Raw genomic sequence first — 20212 nt, 5'->3', positions numbered from 1 at the left:
TTCTAAGTTTCTATTAAGACAGCTAAAGAAAGGCTATGCCGACCAAAGAAGAGCGTTTGGGAATATAGACTCTTACAGCACCCCCAGTGGTCACAGATGGTCCCTTTACGCCAAGTGTCATCTCGTGGTTCTGGATGTTTCAGATATAATGTTATCTTACAGAGAATACTGATTTTTAAAAAATTAGAAACCAGCCTGGTTTGCTTTAGGCTGTGAGTTCACACCTGCCTTCTGTGGCTGTGGTCCCGTCGTCAGTGCGGTTTTCAGAGCCTTTGAAGTTCGATCAGAGTTTGCTGAAGGTGTGCCTCATTGAATGAGTCTGGGATTCAGGCAGAATTCTATCCTGTTGTTTCCTTCTCAGAACTCTGGTGTGTTGACCAGGGTCAAAGCCATCCCTGCACAACTCAGCAAGGAGCCCAGGAGTTCATACTCAATTTCGTGCGATCGTTTTCTTGAGATCTGCCCTGTTCACGGTCTCCCTGAAACTTCCCAGCCTCCAGTCCCTTCCATCCCGTTCTTGGACCTCTGGGCAAAAGTCAAAGGCTTTAGTTTCTACCTCTGCCTCACACATCCTGTTCCCCAGCTAGACTGCCATGGGAGCCAAGTGGGGAGAGGCTCAAGAATGGAAAAAAGCAACAGGGAGTTTCCCCATACTTTTGGGGACAGTTCCTCAGGTCATGGAGAAGGGTTTCCTTCCTGAATTACAGGTGCCTGCCCAGCCACCATGGCCTTCGCTACCACCATCTCTGCAGGGCTGCTCCAGGACTTACACAGGAAAGCAAACAAAAAACAAAAATGGAATTTCTCCCACTCTCCTTGACTTGTAGGGTGCCCCTTTCCACAGACCACAAAGGAGGCCCTCTCGTAGAGCTCTTTTTGTCTGGTACCCGTTTGGGGCTGTCTGCTGGCTCAGACAGTAAAGAATCTGCCTGCAATGCAGGAGACCTGGGTTTAATCCCTGGATCAGGAAGATACTCTGGAGAAGAAAATGGCAACCTGCTCCAATATTCTTGCCTGGAGAATTCCATGGACAAAGAAGACTAGCTGGCTACAATCCATGGAGTAGCAAAGAGTCGGACATGAGTGAGCAACTAACACTTTCACTGTCTTTATTTGACTCTAGCTCTGGAGACTCTGAAGGAAAAAATCCAAAAATCTCATGCATGGCTCAGTAGCATTCTCAATTCTGTTTTTTTCCCCAATCCACTCATTACCATTTACTTTTCAGAATGCTCAAAAAGCTGCTCCAGTCATTCCATTCAGGATTTTCAACTGCACTCCACAGGAGAAACATGGTGGACAGTGCTTACTCCACTTTGATTAGATCAGAATTTTCCCCATGAAATGTTATTAGATGGTGAAAGCACAGAAGATTGCTTACTGGGATTGTATGGATCACCTGGCAGATTCTGTTGTAAACTGACATTGATATTTAGTTTTGTTTGGTGCCATCCTGCAAAGCAATGATTACTCTAATAAACTGACTTGACAATCTGAAAACCATACGTGGTATTTGGTGACTTGCTTTGAGACATCTGGTCAAGCATCAGACCTCATTCATATCCTAAGTTATTTTAATAGTGACAATTATGTGTCAGATGCTATGGTAAGCACAAAGGCTACCTCTGTGAAAGGCATAGGACCCTTGTCCTCAGGGAGGCCACCGTGTACTAGAAATCAGCCACAGGTCATCACCAGTGCTACGAGAGGACGAAGCAGAACCTTAAGTCTATATTAGAGACAGATATGTAAGCAGGAAATTTCCTTATAGGATGTTCAGTGTATGATAAACTGATGTTTATCAGATATTTACTGAGCACCAGGGCTAGAGGAGAACAGAGCAAAACTTTAATTCTGAACTGGAGGAGGGCCCTAAACAACTTCTAAGTGGAAGTGACTCCTAGACACACACAAATTAATAAGTAGAAAATCTACCAGAAAGTATGTTCCAGATGTATGGAGTGAGACACCCAGAGGCTCAGATACAGAAGAGTTTGTTATGTGGATGCAAGAAGTTCCAGACAGCTGATGCACAGTGTATGATGGATCAGAGCAGAGAGGCGAATACAGGGCAGGAGAGGAAAGGTCTTGAAGGTCAGGACAAAGTATTTAGGGTATAATTTGTTTATCAACTGAATGGTTCCAAGAGAAGACTACCAAAATCACTTTTGTTCTTGAGAAAGACCACTCACTATATATCTACACTGGAAATACACAGATTTGAGCAGGGCAAGATTAGAGGCAGTGATGTTAGTTAGGAGGCTGTTGTAGTAACCCAAGCAAGGAATTTTTAAGACATTCTGAAACCAGTAAAAATACATCCATACAAGAGAACACTATACAGCCAGTAAAATTAATCTAGCATTTCTGCTTGTTTTAAAGGAGTGATCAGGAACTCAAAAAGAAGTCTGGTGTCTGAGATAGATCCAGGTACTCATGTCAGTTCTATTTTCCAAATATGTCCTGAATCTGAACACTTCTTATCATCTCAACTGCTATCACTCTAATCTAAGCCACCAATACCCCTTGTCTGCTCAGTCCCTTTGGACACTGACCTCGCTGTTTAACAGGTTAAACAGCACTTTTGAGCCTACATCCCCACCAACCTATTTCTCACATTCAACGTCATTCTAATCCATTGCTTAAAAAGGAAAACCTGGACTAACTCCTGATTCTTCTTTTTCCTTTACAACTCACATACAATCCACCAATATATCCTATTCTCCCTGATTTCAATATATAATTAGAATCCTACCCTGGATTAAGCCACCATCACCTCTTAGCATCCTATCTCATTATCCCCTAGTTTTTTCCACTCTCGTTCTATTTTCCATCCTCAATGAAAAAAATGTTTAAATGAAAATGAGATTATGATCGTTCTCTGAGTAAAAAAAAAAAATCCCCAAACCTATACCCTACAGCCCTGCCTAGCTGCCATCCCTCAAATCCTGCTTCTCTTCCCCTTCCTCACTGTTTTAGCCTTTGTTCTATTCTTTACTCAATAGCTAATGTCTCTTCTTAGCAACATACTTCTTCCAGATGTTTATATTTTGAATAGAAAGAAACAAACAATCATTAGAAACAGAACTTGGGTAACATCGATCAAGAACCAAGTAATATTGATCAATTTATCAAATGCTTTATAAGTATAAATTCATTTATTCTTTGTATAAATCTATTCAGATCAGATCAGATCAGTTGCTCAGTCATATCTGACTCTCTGCGACCCCATGAATCGCAGCATGCCAGGCCTCCCTGTCCATCACCAACTCCTGGAGTTCACTGAGACTCACATCCATCGAGTCAGTGATGCCATCCAGCCATCTCATCCTATTATAAATCTATTAGTTAGAAACTATTATTAAGCTCATTTTTTTCAGGCACAGAGATGCTAATGACTTTGGCCATAGTCACACAGCCATGAATAGTAAGTAGCAGAGCCGAAAACACTAACCTGCTACCTTGTCCCAGAACCTGTACTCTCATCCTGTTTACTCTGCAACCCGCACCCTCTAACACAAAGTAAGACAATATCACGCAGATTCACCCCCTTTAGATATGTGGCATTAGGGAGGGGTGAAGATAGACAGAGATCTAAGCCTAAAGAGATAAGAGGCATAAGAATCCCCTAAGAAGCCAATATCTCCCCAATAGCTACAAATATTGAGTCTATTGCATAAATTTCTTTTAATTATGGGTACCAGATGCCCGCCTACATCCAAAGAAAGACAAGCTTGTCAACTACTGTCAGTCGTCTTGATTTCCTTCATTTCTTCATGTATAGTGGAAATAGCTCCTAGCTCCCTGAGTCTTATGATATTTAAATGTTTTTAAAGCACTTGTTAGCTCACATTTCAACAGAGCTTTCTTAGCAACCTGAAGTTCATAGCCCATCTATGGCTGCTTCTTATAATGGAGGGATAAGACTAGAAAGATGACAAACTGGTGTAAGGAGAATTCAAACTTGAATTGCACTGAATTGATCCCCTGTTGCATCCTGAATGCATGAAACAGATTAAGATATCTTTCTTTAAAACACACACACACACAAATACTGAGTCTTCACATCTGAAACTAATATAATATTGTAAATTAACTATACTTCATAAAAATAGATAAATAGAGACAAAATCAGGGAAGGAGGGTGGGAAACCACAGGCATCAAAATGACTTAAGGAGAAATTACAAAGGTACACTTCCATTGTTTTCTTCTGGCATATTTTTTCCTTTTTTCGTTTTGAATTTGTAATCATTTGGAATGTTTGGGTGGCAAGGGAAGATAGTCACCAGGACATCTACAAGACCCTAATGTTGCCCAAAGAGGTCAGATGTTCCCAGATGCCTAACAAAACCAAAGGACTTGGCAGACTACACATGAACACTGTATCCCCTGGGTTTCAACTTCTTGCTCTCAGTCAGCTTCTTCTGCGGATTCCGGGCCCAGGTCTTGGGCAGCACTGATGGGCATTATTTGAGGGAACAGAAACACAGCACTTTCCAGGAAAGACCTGATCTTGTTATCAGTTTGTCTTCCCTAACTTTATATCTTAATCAGAATATTTTTAAAAGGTGATACAATAATACTGTTCAGGGAGTGCATATTTCCAATGCAAAGCAATTGAGTATATCAAAAAGGACACTGATCTTGGAATTAGAAACCCTTGTCAACTTCCAATTATTATTATCTTTGTGACCCTGGGAAACCTACTTGACCCGTCTGCACCTTTGCTTCTTTATCTCTACAGGATGGAAACAGTATTGATGCACCTGGCTAATGAATGCCAAAATTATTTTTTAAAGTATCATACAAATGCAAATTTTCATCCTTGCCTCCATTCAATTCAACAAACAGTACAGTAACCGGGCCCTGACACTTTGGTTTGATTTACAAATGAATAAGGCTCCAACTGGCCTTTATGCCAATTGCTGTCTGTTGTCCAGGAGGCACAAAGAAAAATCAGGAAGGGAACCTGAAAGATGACTGCTGGAGAGCTCTCCTGGGCATCACATCAGGAGAGACCTTTGGCTTGCTTTTATTCTCCAGAGTCTTAACCACAAAACACAGTGGCTAAACGTTATTATGATTTACATCTTGGCACAGTTAATCTTGATGAAGCATCGACCTTGTGCCAGGCTGTGTGCAACATAACATTTCATTCTCACATCCCCTTTTCAAGATAAAGGTCACTATATTTAACAGATGGTTAAGCTGAATTTTAAGAGAATCCAAGTAACTTCTCCAAGTCACAGAGCTATGATGACATCAAGCAGGAATTTAAACCTAGATCCCTTTCTTCTGCTCAAAACAAAAGAATGAGAATCAAAGTACCTACCTACCACCTTTTACTAGCTGCAAAAGCACTTACTGCTAAACCCTGATAGTGGGTTAGGAGGCTGAGTTGTAGTACCTAGCTTAGGCTCAATATGAAGCATTTAAGCATGGCCTCAAAGACTACCTGGAAAGAGAATCAGTCAGGTGAGTAACTACCTCCATTTAGGGAGTTACATGGAGGAAGGGAGCTGGACTAACTTGGGAACTGGATGTTTCAAATCCCCCTCCCCCTAAGTATGCCCACATTTCTAAAACATAGTGGGAAGGGTACCTGACAGAAGTATAGGCTGACCTAGCAGATGCTGCAAATTCAGTTCCAGACTGTCACGATAAAGTGAACGCTACAGCAAAGCAAGTCTCACAAACTTGTAGGTTTCAAGTGTATATGACAATTATGTTTAGATACTGTACTGTAGCCTACAGTACATACATACGTGGTACAATAGCATTATGTCTAAAAAAAAGATGTACATACCTTCCTTCAAAAATCCTGTGCTGCTAAAACATGATAACCATCATCTGTTCTTTCAGTAAGTCATAGCAGTAGCAGCAAAGAACACTGATCACAGTTCAGTTCAGTTCATTTCAGTCGCTCAGTCGTGTCTGACTCTTTGTGACCCTACGAACCGCAGCACGCCAGGCCTCCCTGTCCATTACCAACTCCCAGAGTTTACCCAAACTCATGTCCATTGAGGCGGTGATGCCATCCAACCATCTCATCCTCTGTCATCCCCTTCTCCTCCCGCCTTCAATCTGTCCCAACATCAGGATCTTTTCAAATGAGTCAGCTCTTCGCATCAGGTGACCAAAATATTGGAGTTTCAGCTTCAGCATCAGTCCTTCCAATGAATATTCAGGACTGATTTCCTTCAGGATGGACTGGTTGGATCTCCTTGCAGTCAAAGGGACCCTCAAGAGTCTTCTCCAACACCATAGTTCAAAAGCATCAATTCTTCGGTACTCAGCTTTCTTCACAGTCCAACTCTCACATCCATACATGACCACTGGAAAAACCAAAGCCTTGACTAGACAGACTTTTGTTGACAAAGTAATGTCTCTGCTTTTTAATATGCTGTCTAGGTTGGTCATAACTTTCCTTCCAAGGAGTAAGCATCTTTTAATTTCATGGCTGCAATCAACATCTGCAGTGATCACCATAACAAGTATGATAATAATGAAAAAGTATGAAATTAGGATTGCCAAATGTTACACAGAGACATGAAGTGAGCAAATACTGTTGGGAAAAATAGTGTCCATAGACTTGCTCAACACAAGGTTGTGATAGTCTTTCAACTTATGAAAAAGATGATATCCACAAAGAGGAATAAAACAAGGTATGCTTGTATAGAGAAAATGATAGGGAGATCAGAAGAGCAAGATTAATTTTAGTACCTGAAACCATGGTGGCTTTAGGAAAGAAGTGCTCTTGGAGTCTTGAAACATTGATTAGCATTAGTAGGGTTGAGGAAAAGAAAACAGAAGGGATAGTCCAAGTTGGTTCTTTAATTCATTTAACAAATATTTATCAAGGGCCTACTATGTGCTAGGAATTGTTCTGGGAACTGTTCTAAGAAGTGGTAAGGAGAAAAATAATGTTGAGAAAAGAGATAGGGAGTGTGTGTGTGTGTATGTGGTGGTGGGGGGTGGAGGGGAGTGGAACAGAGATGAGATTTAGACAGGATATCAGAGAAATCTCACAGAGGAGATGATATTTGAGGAAAGACCTGAATTGGGGAGGGAATAGCTCTGCACATCTCTGAGGCAAATATTCCCCACATAGAATGAACAGCAAGTATTGGGTGGACCAAAACATTTGTCCAGGTTTTCCCAAAACACTAATAATCCAGATGAACTTTTTTGCCAACCCAATTCAAGGGCCCAGAATGCTTGAGGATCAGGGAGGAGGATGGTGTAGCTGCAGAGGATTGATGAGTGATTTAACTATTTTTATTAAAATATAGTTGATACACAATATGATATTAGTTTCAGGTGTACCACATAGTGATTCAACATTTATGTAAATCGTTTATTGGGAAATGGTCACCACAATAAGTCCAGTGACCATCTACTCTCATACAAAGTTAATACAATATTTTTGACCACATCCCTCATACTGTATATTACATCCTCATGATCTGTTTATTTTAGAACTGGAGGTTTATACCTCTTAATCTCCTCTACCTATTCCACCTAACACCCCACCACCACCCTGCCCTTGGGCAACCACCCACTTGTTCTCCATATGTATGAGCCTAGTTTTGTTCTGTTTTGCTTATTTGTGTTTTAGATACCACATGTAAGTGAGGTCATTTGGCATTTGTCTTTCTAACTTATTTCACTTAGCATGATGCCCTCTACATCCATCTATGTTGTCACAAATGGCAAGCTTTCTTTTTTATGGCTGGATAATATTCCATTCTGTGTGTGTGTGTGTGTGTGTGTGTCTGTGTACCACATCTTCTCTATCCATTTATCTACTTATGGAATATAGCTTGCTTTCACGTCTTCGTTATTATAAACAATGCTGTAATGAACATTGGGGTGCATATATCTTTTCATGTTAGGGTTTTTTGTTTTCTTTGACTGAACACCCAGAAGTGAAACTGCTGAAAGCATGACTTTTGTTTTTTTTTTGAGGGCCCTCCATACTGTTTTTCCATAGTGACTGCACCAGTTTATGACCCCACCAACAATTCTCAAGAGCCCCTTCTCCATATCCTTGCCACCAGTTCATACTACTTGATGCCAGTCATTCTGACAGGCATGAGGGAGTAACTCATTGTGGTTTGTATTTGCATTTCCTTGATGATTAGTGATGTTGATTATTTTTTCATGTGTCTGTTGGAACTCTACGTGTATTCTTTGGAAGAATGTCCATTGAGGTTCTCAGACCACTTTCCAATTTGATTGTTTCCCTGATTTTGAGTTATACCAATTCTTTATATATTTTGCATATTAACTTCTCATTCAATAGACTGCCTTTTCATTTTGTTACTGTTTTCCTTTTCTACACAAGAGCTTTTTTAGTTTGATATTTTTAGTACCATTTCTTTATTTTTGCTTTTGTTTCTCTTGTCTTAGGCAACAGATACAAAAAATGTTGCTAAGACTATCAAAGAGTATACTGCCTGTGTTTTCTATGGGTTTTATATTTTTAGGTCTAATATTTAAGTCTTTCATCCATTTTTAGTTTATGTTTGCATATGGTGTACAAAAGTGATCCAGTTAAAATTTTTGAAAGTAGCTGTCCAGTTTTCCCAGCACCATTTATTGAAGAAAGTATTTTTGTGTATCCTTGACTCCGCTGTCATAGATTATTAATTGCCAATATAAGAGGTTTATCTCTGAGCTCTCTATTCTGTACCATTGATCCATGTGTCTGTTTTTGTGCCAGTACCATACTGTTTTGATTACTGTAGCTTTGTATTATTATTTGAAGGCAGGGAGTTCTTCCAGCTTTGTTCTTTCTTGAGATTGCCTTAGCTATTTGGGATCTTCTGTGGTTCCATAGAAACTTCAGGATTATTTTTTCCAGTTGTGAAAAATACCATTGGAATTTTGATAGAGATTACATTGAAGTGGTACATTTCCTTCAGGAGTATGGTCATTTTAACAATGATAACTCTTCCAATTCATGACACATTTCATTGTGTCATCTTCAATTTGTTTCATCAACAATTTACAGTTATCTGAGTACAAATATTTACTATTTTGGTTAGATTTACTCCTACTGTTTTATTCTTTCCGATGTGATTATAAATGGGATTGCTTTCTTAATTTCTATTTCTAATCATTTGTTGTTAGTATATAGAAACACAACAGATTCCAGAAAAATTGTATCCTGAAAATTTAATTGATACTTTTAATACTTCTAATAGTTTCTTTGATGGAGTCTTTAGGGTTTTCTATATATAGTATCATGTCATCTGCAAACAGTGACAATTTTACTTCTTTCCCACTTTGTGACTCAGCTGGTAAAGAATCCAACCTGCAGAGGGGGAGATGGTTCAGCCCCTGGGTTGGGAAGATCCCCTGGAGAAGGGAAAGGCTACCCAATTCAGTATTCTGACTTGGAGAATGCCACGGACTGTATAGTCCATGGGGTCGCAAAGAGTAGGACACGACTGAGTGACTTTCACACTCACTTTCCTCTTTGCATTACTTTTGTTTTTCTTATCTGACTGTTATGGGTATGATTTCCAATATGATGTTGAATAAAAGTAGAAAGAGTGGGCATCCTTGTTTTTTCCGGATCTTAGATGAAATACCTTGTTTTTCACTGAAGAGTATGAGGTTGACTATCAGTTCAGTCGCTCAGTCGTCTCCTACTCTTTGCAACCCCATGGACTGCAGCACACCAGTTTCCCAGTCCATCAACAACTCCCAGAGCTTACACAAACTCATGTCCATCAAGTCAGTGATGCCATCCAACTATCTCATCCTCTCTTGTCCCCTTCTCCTCCCTCCTTCAATCTTTACTAGCATCCGGGTCTTTTCCAATGAGTCAGTTCTTCAAATCAGGTGGCCAAAGTATTGGAGTTTCAGCTTCAGCATCAGTCTTTCCAATAAATATCCAGGACTTATTTCCTTTAGGATGGACTGGTTGAATCTCCTTGCAGACCAAGGGACTCTCAAGAGTCTTCTCCAACACCACAGTTCAAAAACATCAACTCTTCAGCACTCAGCTTTCTTTTTAGTCCAACTCTCACATCCATACATGACTACTGGGAAAACTATAGCTTTGACTATATGTACCTTTGCTGGCAAAGTAATCTCTCTGCTTTTTAATATGCTGTCTGGGTTGGCCATAGCTTTTCTTCTAAGGAGCAAACATCTTTTAATTTCATGGCTGCAGTGACCATCTGCAGTGATTTTGGAGCCCCCCACCACCACCTCAAAATGTCTCTGATTGTCTCCATTGTTTCCCCATCTATTTGCCAAGAAGTAATAGGACCAGATGCCATGATCTTAGTTTTTTGAATGTTGAGCTTTAAGCCAAATTTTTCACTCTCCTCTTTCACTTTCATCAAGAGGCTCCCTTTCTGCCATAAGGGTGGTGTCATCTGCATATCTGAGGTTATTGATATTTCTCCAAGCAATCTTGATTCCAGCTTGTGCTTCATCCAGCCCAGCATTTCACCTGATGTATTTTGCATATAAGTTAAATAAGCAGGGTGACAATATACAGGCTTTATGTACTCCTTTCCTGATTTGGAAGCAGTCTGTTGTTCCATGTCCAGTTCTAACTGTTGCTTCTTGACATGCATACAGATTCTCAGGAGGCAGGTAAGGTGATAGGTCTGATATTCCCATCTCTTGAAGAATTTTCCACAGTTTGTTGTGATCCACACAGTCAAAGGCTTTGGATTAGTCAATAAACCAGAAGTAGATGGGTTTTTTTTTTTTTTTTTTTTTGGAACTCTCTTGGTTTTTCGATGATCCAACTGATGTTGGCAATTTGATCTCTTGTTCTTCTGCCTTTTCTAAAACCAGCTTGAACATCAGTAAGTTCACAGTTCACATATTGCTGAAGCCTGGCTTGGAGAATTTTGAACATTACTTTACTAGCGTGTGAGAGGAGTGCAATTGTGCAGTAGTTTGAGCATTCTTTGGCATTGCCTTTCTTTGGGATTGGAATGAAAACTGACCTATTCCAGTCCTGTGGCCACTGCTGAGTTTTCCAAATTTGCTGGCATATTGACTGCAGCACTTTCACAGCATCATCTTTCAGGATTTGAAATAGCTCAACTGGAATTCCATCACCTCCACTAGCTTTGTTCATAGTGATGCTTTCTAAGGCCTGTTTGACTTCACATTCAGGATGCCTGGCTCTAGGTGAGTGATCACACCATCGTGATTATCTTGGTCATGAAGATCTTTTTTGTACAGTTCTTCTGTGTATTCTTTCCACCTCTTCTTTATATCTTCTGCTTCTGTTAGGTCCATACCATTTCTGTCCTTGATTGAGCCCATTTTTGCATGAAATGTTCCCTTGGTATCTCTAATTTTCTTGAAGAGATCTCTAGTCTTTACCATTCTGTTGTTTTCCTCTATTTCTTTACACTGATCACTGAGTAAGGCTTTCTCATCTCTCCATGCTATTCTTTGGAATTCTTTTTTTTTTTTTTTTGAAGCAAAATACAAAATTTTATTTTATATCATGTAAAGTATATATTATACATTTTATTATTTTTTTAATTTTATTTTATTTTTAAACTTTACAATATTGTATTAGTTTTGCCAAATATCGAAATGAATCCACCACAGGTATACCTGTGTTCCTGATCCTGAACCCTCCTCCCTCCTCCCTCCCCATACCCTCCCTCTGGGTCATCCCAGTGCACCAGCCCCAAGCATCCAGTATAGTGCATCGAACCTGGACTGGCGACTCGTTTCATACATGATATTATACATGTTTCAATGCCATTCTCCAAAATCTCCCCACCCTCTCCCTCTCCCACAGAGTCCATAAGACTGATCTATACATTAGTGTCTCTTTTGCTGTCTCGTACACAGGGTTATTGTTACCATCTTTCTAAATTCCATATATATGTGTTAGTATACTGTATTGGTGTTTTTCTTTCTGGCTTACTTCACTCTGTATAATAGGTTCCAGTTTCATCCACCTCATTAGAACTGATTCAAATGTATTCTTTTTAATGGCTGAGTAATACTCCATTGTGTATATGTACCACAGCTTTCTTATCCATTCATCTGCTGATGGACATCTAGGTTGCTTCCATGTCCTGGCTATTATAAACAGTGCTGCGATGAACATTGGGGTACACGTGTCTCTTTCCCTTCTGGTTTCCTCAGTGTGTATGCCCAGCAGTGGGATTGATGGATCATAAGGCAGTTCTATTTCCAGTTTTTTAAGGAATCTCCACACTGTTCTCCATAGTGGCTGTACTAGTTTGCATTCCCACCAACAGTGTAAGATGGTTCCCTTTTCTCCACACCCTCTCCAGCATTTATTGCTTGTAGACTTTTGGATCGCAGCCATTCTGACTGGTGTGAAATGGTACCTCATAGTGGTTTTGATTTGCATTTCTCTGATGATGAGTGATGTTGAGCATCTTTTCATGTGTTTGTTAGCCATCTGTATGTCTTCTTTGGAGAAATGTCTATTTAGTTCTTTGGCCCATTTTTTGATTGGGTCATTTATTTTTCTGGAGTTGAGCTGTAGGAGTTGCTTGTATATTTTTGAGATTAGTTGTTTGTCAGTTGCTTCATTTGCTATTATTTTCTCCAATTCTGAAGGCTGCCTTTTCACCTTGCTAATAGTTTCCTTTCTTGTGCAAAAGCTTTTAAGTTTAATTAGGTCCCATTTGTTTATTTTTGCTTTTATTTCCAATATTCTGGGAGGTGGGTCATAGAGGATCCTGCTGTGATGTATGTCGGAGAGTGTTTTGCCTATGTTCTCCTCTAGGAGTTTTATAGTTTCTGGTCTTACATTGAGATCTTTAATCCATTTTTAGTTTTTTTGTGTGTGTATGGTGTTAGAAAGTGTTGTAGTTTCATTCTTTTACAAGTGGTTGACCAGTTTTCCCAGCACCACTTGTTAAAGAGATTTTTAATCCATTGTATATTCTTGCCTCCTTTGTCAAAGATAAGGTGTCCATATGTGCATGGATTTATCTCTGGGCTTTCTATTTTGTTCCATTGATCAATCCGCAAATCAATCAATGTAATACACCACATTAACAAATTGAAAAATAAAAACCATATGATTATCTCAATAGATGCAGAGAAAGCCTTTGACAAAATTCAACATCCATTTATGATAAAAACTCTCCAGAAAGCAGGAATAGAAGGAACATACCTCAACACAATAAAAGCTATATATGACAAACCCACAGCAAACATTATCCTCAATGGTGAAAAATTGAAAGCATTTCCTCTAAAGTCAGGAACAAGACAAGGGTGCCCACTTTCACCATTACTATTCAACATAGTTTTGGAAGTTTTGGCCACAGCAATCAGAGCAGAAAAAGAAATAAAAGGAATCCAAATTGGAAAAGAAGAAGTAAAACTCTCACTATTTGCAAATGACATGATCCTCTACATAGAAAACCCTAAAGACTCCACCAGAAAATTACTAGAACTAATCAATGATTATAGTAAAGTTGCAGGATATAAAATCAACACACAGAAATCCCTTGCATTCCTATACACTAATAATGAGAAAACAGAAAGAGAAATTAAGGAAACAATTCCATTCACCATTGCAACAGAAAGAATAAAATACTTAGGAATATATCTACCTAAAGAAACTAAAGACCTATATAGAGAAAACTATAAAACACTGGTGAAAGAAATCAAAGAGGACACTAATAGATACAGAAATATACCATGTTCATGGATTGGAAGAATCAATATAGTGAAAATGAGTATACTACCCAAAGCAATTTATAGATTCAGTGCAATCCCTATCAAGCTACCAACGGTATTCTTCACAGAGCTAGAACAAATAATTGCACAATTTGTATGGAAATACAAAAAATCTCGAATAGCCAAAGCTATCTTGAGAAAGAAGAATGGAACTGGAGGAATCAACCTACCTGACTTCAGGCTCTATTACAAAGCCACAGTTATCAAGACAGTATGGTATTCTTTGGAATTCTGAATTCAAATGGGTATATCTTTCCTTTTTCCTTTGCCTTTCACTTCTCTTCTTTTTTCACCTATTTTTAAGGCCTCCTCAGACATTGCCTTTCTGCATTTCTTTTTCTTGGGGATGGTCTCTATCACTGCCTCCTCTACAATGTCATGAACCTCAGTCCATAGTTCTTTAGGCACTCTGTCTATCAGATCTAATCCCTTGAACCTATTCGTCACTTCCACTATACAATTGTAAGGGATTTGATTTAGATCATACCTGAATTGTCTAGTGGTTTTCCCTACTTTCTTCAATTTAAGTCTGAATTTGGCAATAAGAGTTCATGATCTGAGCCACAGTCAGCTCCCAGTCTTGTTTTTGCCAACTGTATAGACCTTCTCCATCTTTGGCTTCAAAGGATATAATCAATCTGATTTCAGTATTGACCTTCTGGTGATGTCCATGTGTAGAGTCTTCTCTTGTGTTGTTGGAAGAGGGTGTTTGATATGACCAGTGCATTCTCTTGGCAAACTCTTGTTAGCCTTTGTCCTGCCTCATTTTGTACTCCAAAACCAAATTTGCCTGTTACTTCAGGTATCTCTTGACTTCCTACTTTTGCATTCCAGTCCCCTATAATGAAAAATACATCTTTGGGGGTGTTAATTCTAGAAGGTCTTATCCGCCTTCATAGAAGCATTCAACTTCAGCTTCTTCAGCACTACTGGTTGGGGGACAGACTTGGATTACTGTGATACTGAATGGTTTTCCTTGGAAATGAACAGAGATCCTTCTGTCGTATTTGAGATTGTATCCAAATACTGCATTTTGGACTCTTTTGTTGACTATGAGGGCTACTCCATTTCTTCTAAGGGATTCTTGCCCACAGTAGTAGATAAAATGGTCAATGGAGGTTGACTATGGGTTTATCCAGTAGGACCCTTAGGTTGAGATACATTCCCTCTACACCACTTTTTGGAGAGTTTAATGGATGTTGAATTTTGTCAAAAGCTTTTTCTGCATCTATAGAGAAAATCATATTACTTCAATTTGTTAATGTGGTGTTGTCACATTGATTGTTTTCTGAATATTGAAACATCCTTGCATCCCTAGGATAAATCCCACTTGATCTTGATATACGATCCATTTACTGTACTTTTGAATTCTATATTCTAGCATTTTATTGAGGATTTTTACATATATTTTTATTAGTAATATTTGTCTGTAATGTTCTTTTCTGTGTATGTTGTGCCTTTAGCTTTGGTATCAGGATGAAACTAGCCTCATAGAATTAGTTCAGACGTGTTCCTCTCTCTTAAATTTTTTGAAACAGTTTGAGAAGGCTAGGTTTTAACTCTTCTTTTAAATGTTTTATAGAATTCACATGTGAAGCCATTTTGTCCTAGACTTTTGTTGCTTAAGAGTTTTTTATTTAGTGACTGATTCAGTTTCATTACCAGTAATTGGTCTGTTCATATTTTCTATTTCATCTTTATTGAGTCTTAGGAGATCATTCATTTCTAGGAATTTATCCATTTCTTCTAGTTTGTCCATTTTATTGCCATATGATTATTCATAGTAATCTCTTGTGATCCTTGCTATTTCTGTGGTGTTAACTGTAACTTATACTCATTAATATTTTATTTATTTAGGCTACTTCTCTTTTTTTTCCTTAATTAATCTGGATAAAGTTTTATCAATTTTATTTTTAAAAAACAACCTCTTAATTTCATTAACCATTCCTATTTTTCTTAGTCTAATTTATTTTCATTTTGATCTTATATATCTTCTACTAATTATGGGTTTTGTTTGACCTTTTCCTCTAGTTACTTTAGGTGTAAATTTAGGTTGTTAACTTGGCCTTTTCTTGTTTCCTGCTGTAGGCCTCTATCACCATCAACTTTCCTCTAAAGCAGTTCTAAACTGCTTTTGCTGTGCTCCTTAGAGTTGAATCATTGTTTTTCCATTTTTCACTTATTTCTAAGTATAATTTCCTCTTTGACTTATTCATTGATGGTTGTTTATTTTCATATTCTTTAGACTCCAGCTGTTTGTATTTTTTGTAGTTTTTTCTTGTAGTCAATTTCTAGTCTCATACTGTTATGGTCAGAGTTTTATTTATTTATTTAATAAATATTAAATTTATTAAGGCTTGTTTTCTGGCCTAGTATGTTTTCTATCCTAAGGAATGTTCCCTGTGCACTTGAGAAGAATGTTGCTTTTGGATGGAATGTTCCATGTGTAGCTGTTAAATCCATCTGGTCTAATATATCATAAGGACATTACTGACTTTCCGTCTGGATAATCTGTCCATTGATTTAAGTGAAGTCTTAAAGCATTCTCCTACTATTGAATTACTGTCAATTTCTCCTTTTATGTTTCTCAGTTATTTGCTTTATATATTGAGATGCTTCTATTTCGACTACATATATATTTACAACAGTTATATCTTCAACTTGGATTGATCTCTTTATCATTAAGTAATGTCCTTCTTTGTCTATTGGTACAGTCTTTGTTTATTTTTTTTTAATTTTAATTTTATTTTATTTTTTAACTTTACAATATTGTATTGGTCTTGCCATATATCAACATGAATACCCCACAGGTATACACGTGTTCCCCATCCTGAACCCTCCTCCCTCCTCCCTCCCCATACCATCCCTCTGGGTCGTCCCAGTGCACCAGCCCCAAGCATCCAGTATCGTGCATTGAACCTGGACTGGTGACTCGTTTCATATATGATATTATACATGTTTCAATGCCATCCTCCCAAATCATCCCACCCTCTCCCTCTCCCACAGAGTCCAAAAGACTTCTGTACATTAGTGTCTCTTTTGCTGTCTCGTATACAGCTAATCTCAAAAATATACAAGCAACTCCTGCAGCTCAATTCCAGAAAAATAAATGACCCAATCAAAAAATGGGCCAAAGAACTAAATAGACATTTCTCCAAAGAAGACATACAGATGGCTAACAAACACATGAAAAGATGCTCAACATCACTCATTATCAGAGAAATGCAAATCAAAACCACAATGAGGTACCATTTCACGCCAGTCAGAATTGCTGTGATCCGAAAGTCTACAAGCAATAAATGCTGGAGAGGGTGTGGAGAAAAGGGAACCCGCTTACACTGTTGGTGGGAATGCAAACTAGTACAGCCACTATGGAGAACAGTGTGGAGATTCCTTAAAAAACTGGAAATAGAACTGCATTATGACCCAGCAATCCCACTGCTGGGCATACACACTGAGGAAACCAGAAGGGAAAGAGACATGTGTACCCCAATGTTCATCGCAGCACTGTTTATAATAGCCAGGACATGGAAGCAACCTAGATGTCCATCAGCAGATGAATGGATAAGAAAGCCATGGTACATATGCACAATGGAGTATTACTCGGCCATTAAAAAGAATGCATTTGAATCAGTTCTAATGAGGTGAATGAAACTGGAGCCTATTATACACAGTGAAGTAAGCCAGAAAGAAAAACACCAATACAGTATACTAACACATATATATGGAATTTAGAAAGATGGTAACAGTCTTTGTCTTAAAGTCCATTTTGTCTGATTCAAGTATTGCTGCCCCAGTTTCTTTTCATTTCCATTTGCGTGGATTATCTTTTTCCATCCCCTCACTTTCACTTGTCTTTAGATCTGAAGTGAGTCTCTTATAGACAATGTATACATGGGTCTTGTATTTCTATCCATTCATTCTATGTATTTTGATTGGAACATATATGGACTAAAGTCCCTTTACATTTAAAGAATTATTGATAAGTATTTACTTATTGGGTTTCCCTGGGGGTTCAGTGGTAAAGAATCTGCCTGCCAATGCAGAAGACATGGGTTTGATCCCTGGGTCAGGAAGATATCCTGGAGAAGGAAATGGCAACCCATTCCAGTATGCCTGCCTGGGAAATCCCAAGGACACATGAGCCAAGTGGGCTACAGTCCATAGCGTCACAAAAGAGTCTGACTCAACTTAGCAACTAAACCACAACAGCAATTAGCTCACTGCATTTTGGTTAATTGTTCTGGGGTTGTTCCATAGTTCTTTTTCGTTCCTTTTTCCTTTCTCTCTTCTGACTTTATAACTGCTGTGTTATGTTCAGCATCCTTTCTCTTTTTGGTGTGTATCTATTATATAGGTTTTTGGTTTGTGTACCATGAGGTTCCTATATAACAATCTATATTTATAGATGACTATTTTAAGTTAGTGATCTCATAAATTCAAATGCATTCTAATAAGCTTATGCTTTTACCACCACCAGTCCCCACCATTTTAGGGTTTTGATGTCATATTTTACATTTTTTAAATTTTGTGTATCCCTCAACTTCTTATTGTATTAATAGGTACAGATTATTTTAATATTTGTCTTTTAACATTCTTAATTGTATGTAATTAGTTGCTTTTCTTTCTAAATATTCAGGGAGGAATAATTTAAGTAAAGAATATTAAGAGTCAGAAGGATAAGGTGTAGAATACCATGAGTCAAAATCCTGTTTGTCTTTGAAAGTCATGGCTTGGACATTGGCTTTTTCCTTCAGTAATAATGGAGCCACTAGAAAGTCTGATCAGAGGAGTATCATAATCTGACTCTTATTTTAAGAATATTTTTATAGTTATTGCATTAAAAATTTACTGGAGTGGGGATAGAATAGTTTAAGGTAGAAAGAAAGAATCTAGTTAAAAGACTATTGCTATAATCCAGACAGGATATATATCTTGAACCTGACAAAAGTAGATTTGCATCAAATAATCTAATTCTGGATATATTTTGAAGATAGATCAAACAAAAGTAGACAGAGAATGAAGGAAAGAAAAAAAGTCAAAAGTGACTCCCAAGTATTGACTTAGCACCTAGAACAATGGCGTTTCCAGTGGTATGAGGTCAAATGTCAAATGTGAATGTGAATAGAGTCTGTGCAGAAAAGGAAATTGTAAGATTTGGTTGGAAAGTAGCCTAGGGCCAGTGTCTTGTCCTGAGATGGAAACAAGATTACCCATCTTATACTTATGTTAGGATGAACCATGCTGGCTTCCCCAGGAGCCTCTATGCCAATACTGTTTGAAAGTCATAAAAAGTCATGTCATCTTTGGAGAGTTCCTATATATCTCTTAAATAAAAACTTCTCCCCATATGAAATGTTCTGTCTTTACCTGATCTGTTACTTTTATGTAATACCCATGTTCTTTCTACATGTTTCACTCCTCTCCATTCCTCAATCACCAGGCCTGGTAGTAGATTCCATCTCCTAAATACTTCTGTCCATAATCATGACCTCTACCCTCAGCAAGGGCATTTTCACCTGTCCCTGGGATCACTGCATTACCGCTTAATGGGTCTTCATGACTCCACTCCTGCAGCCCTTTAAATGTTTCTCCAATGTAGTCAGATTGATCTTTCTAAATTAGAAATCTGATCATGTTTTTTTCCTATTTTAAACACAGCAAAAGATCCTAGGGCTCTTAACCTGGCTTAAGCAATCCTGCCTTCCTCTACTATTTCATTTCTCCTCATTCTCCTACCTCCTACCCTACATTCCAAACATTCCAACCTCTTTAAAGGTTCCCCAACATAGTGTGTTTGATCTCACCTGTGAACCTTCAAACATGCTGTCCTCACCTCTTCATCCAGCAGATACTCAGCTACAGTGCTCAGCATCAGTGAGTTTCTTGGTCTAGTGCTCCTCCCTGTTCAGTCCTGCTAAGATGCTTATCTGCCCTCTAGACTCTGAGTAACAAAAACAATAACCATGTCTATTTTATTCTACATTATGTTCCCCACTTTCAGCAAGTTCTGAGCAGTCAGAACGAACAGGCATTCATTCCATATTTGTTTAACCAGTAATTCATCCCAAATGTTAGTTCTTTAATGAAATGTTCCCAAGGGCCCTTCATTGACAGGGATTGCTCCCTCTTTGGATCTCAATAGATTTTAACTCCACATCTGTTATAGATTTATCACCTTCTGCCTTTCAGTGTTACATAATTTATCTCTATTACTGAACAAGTCTCCTCTTAAGTGCAGAATCCATCTCCAATTCATTTTTATATTTTCCTTAGATCACCATACACAGAGCTTTATGTGTACTCAGACTCCAGTAAATATTTAATTCATGGATGAATTAATGGGGCTTAAATATTGTATTTCAGAATTTCCAAATAGGTCAATTTATGGAGCACATATACTTTGAGGCTGGAAGTAGTAGGTGTTAAATCCAACTAGGTAAGTTGAGGCAAGACAATAGGGTATCTACTTTGCTCAGCTAAGACTTA

The 20212-nt window shown here is 38.3% G+C and overlaps 1 protein-coding gene across 4 annotated transcripts in view; it reads left to right on the top strand.

The window, feature by feature from the left end:
- The window catches only part of GRM5 (glutamate metabotropic receptor 5), a 644995-nt gene that overhangs the window by 508610 nt on the left and 116173 nt on the right, over positions 1–20212 (top strand). The window lies entirely within an intron of this gene.

The sequence above is a fragment of the Bos grunniens genome, chromosome 29 (assembly GCF_055505025.1).
Source record: "Bos grunniens cultivar Pamir isolate PY7600 chromosome 29, Bosgru_T2T1.0, whole genome shotgun sequence".
NCBI classification, from domain to species: Eukaryota; Metazoa; Chordata; class Mammalia; order Artiodactyla; family Bovidae; genus Bos; species Bos grunniens.
Note: the sequence above shows the minus strand (reverse complement) of the source record. Positions and strands in the feature narration are given on the sequence as shown.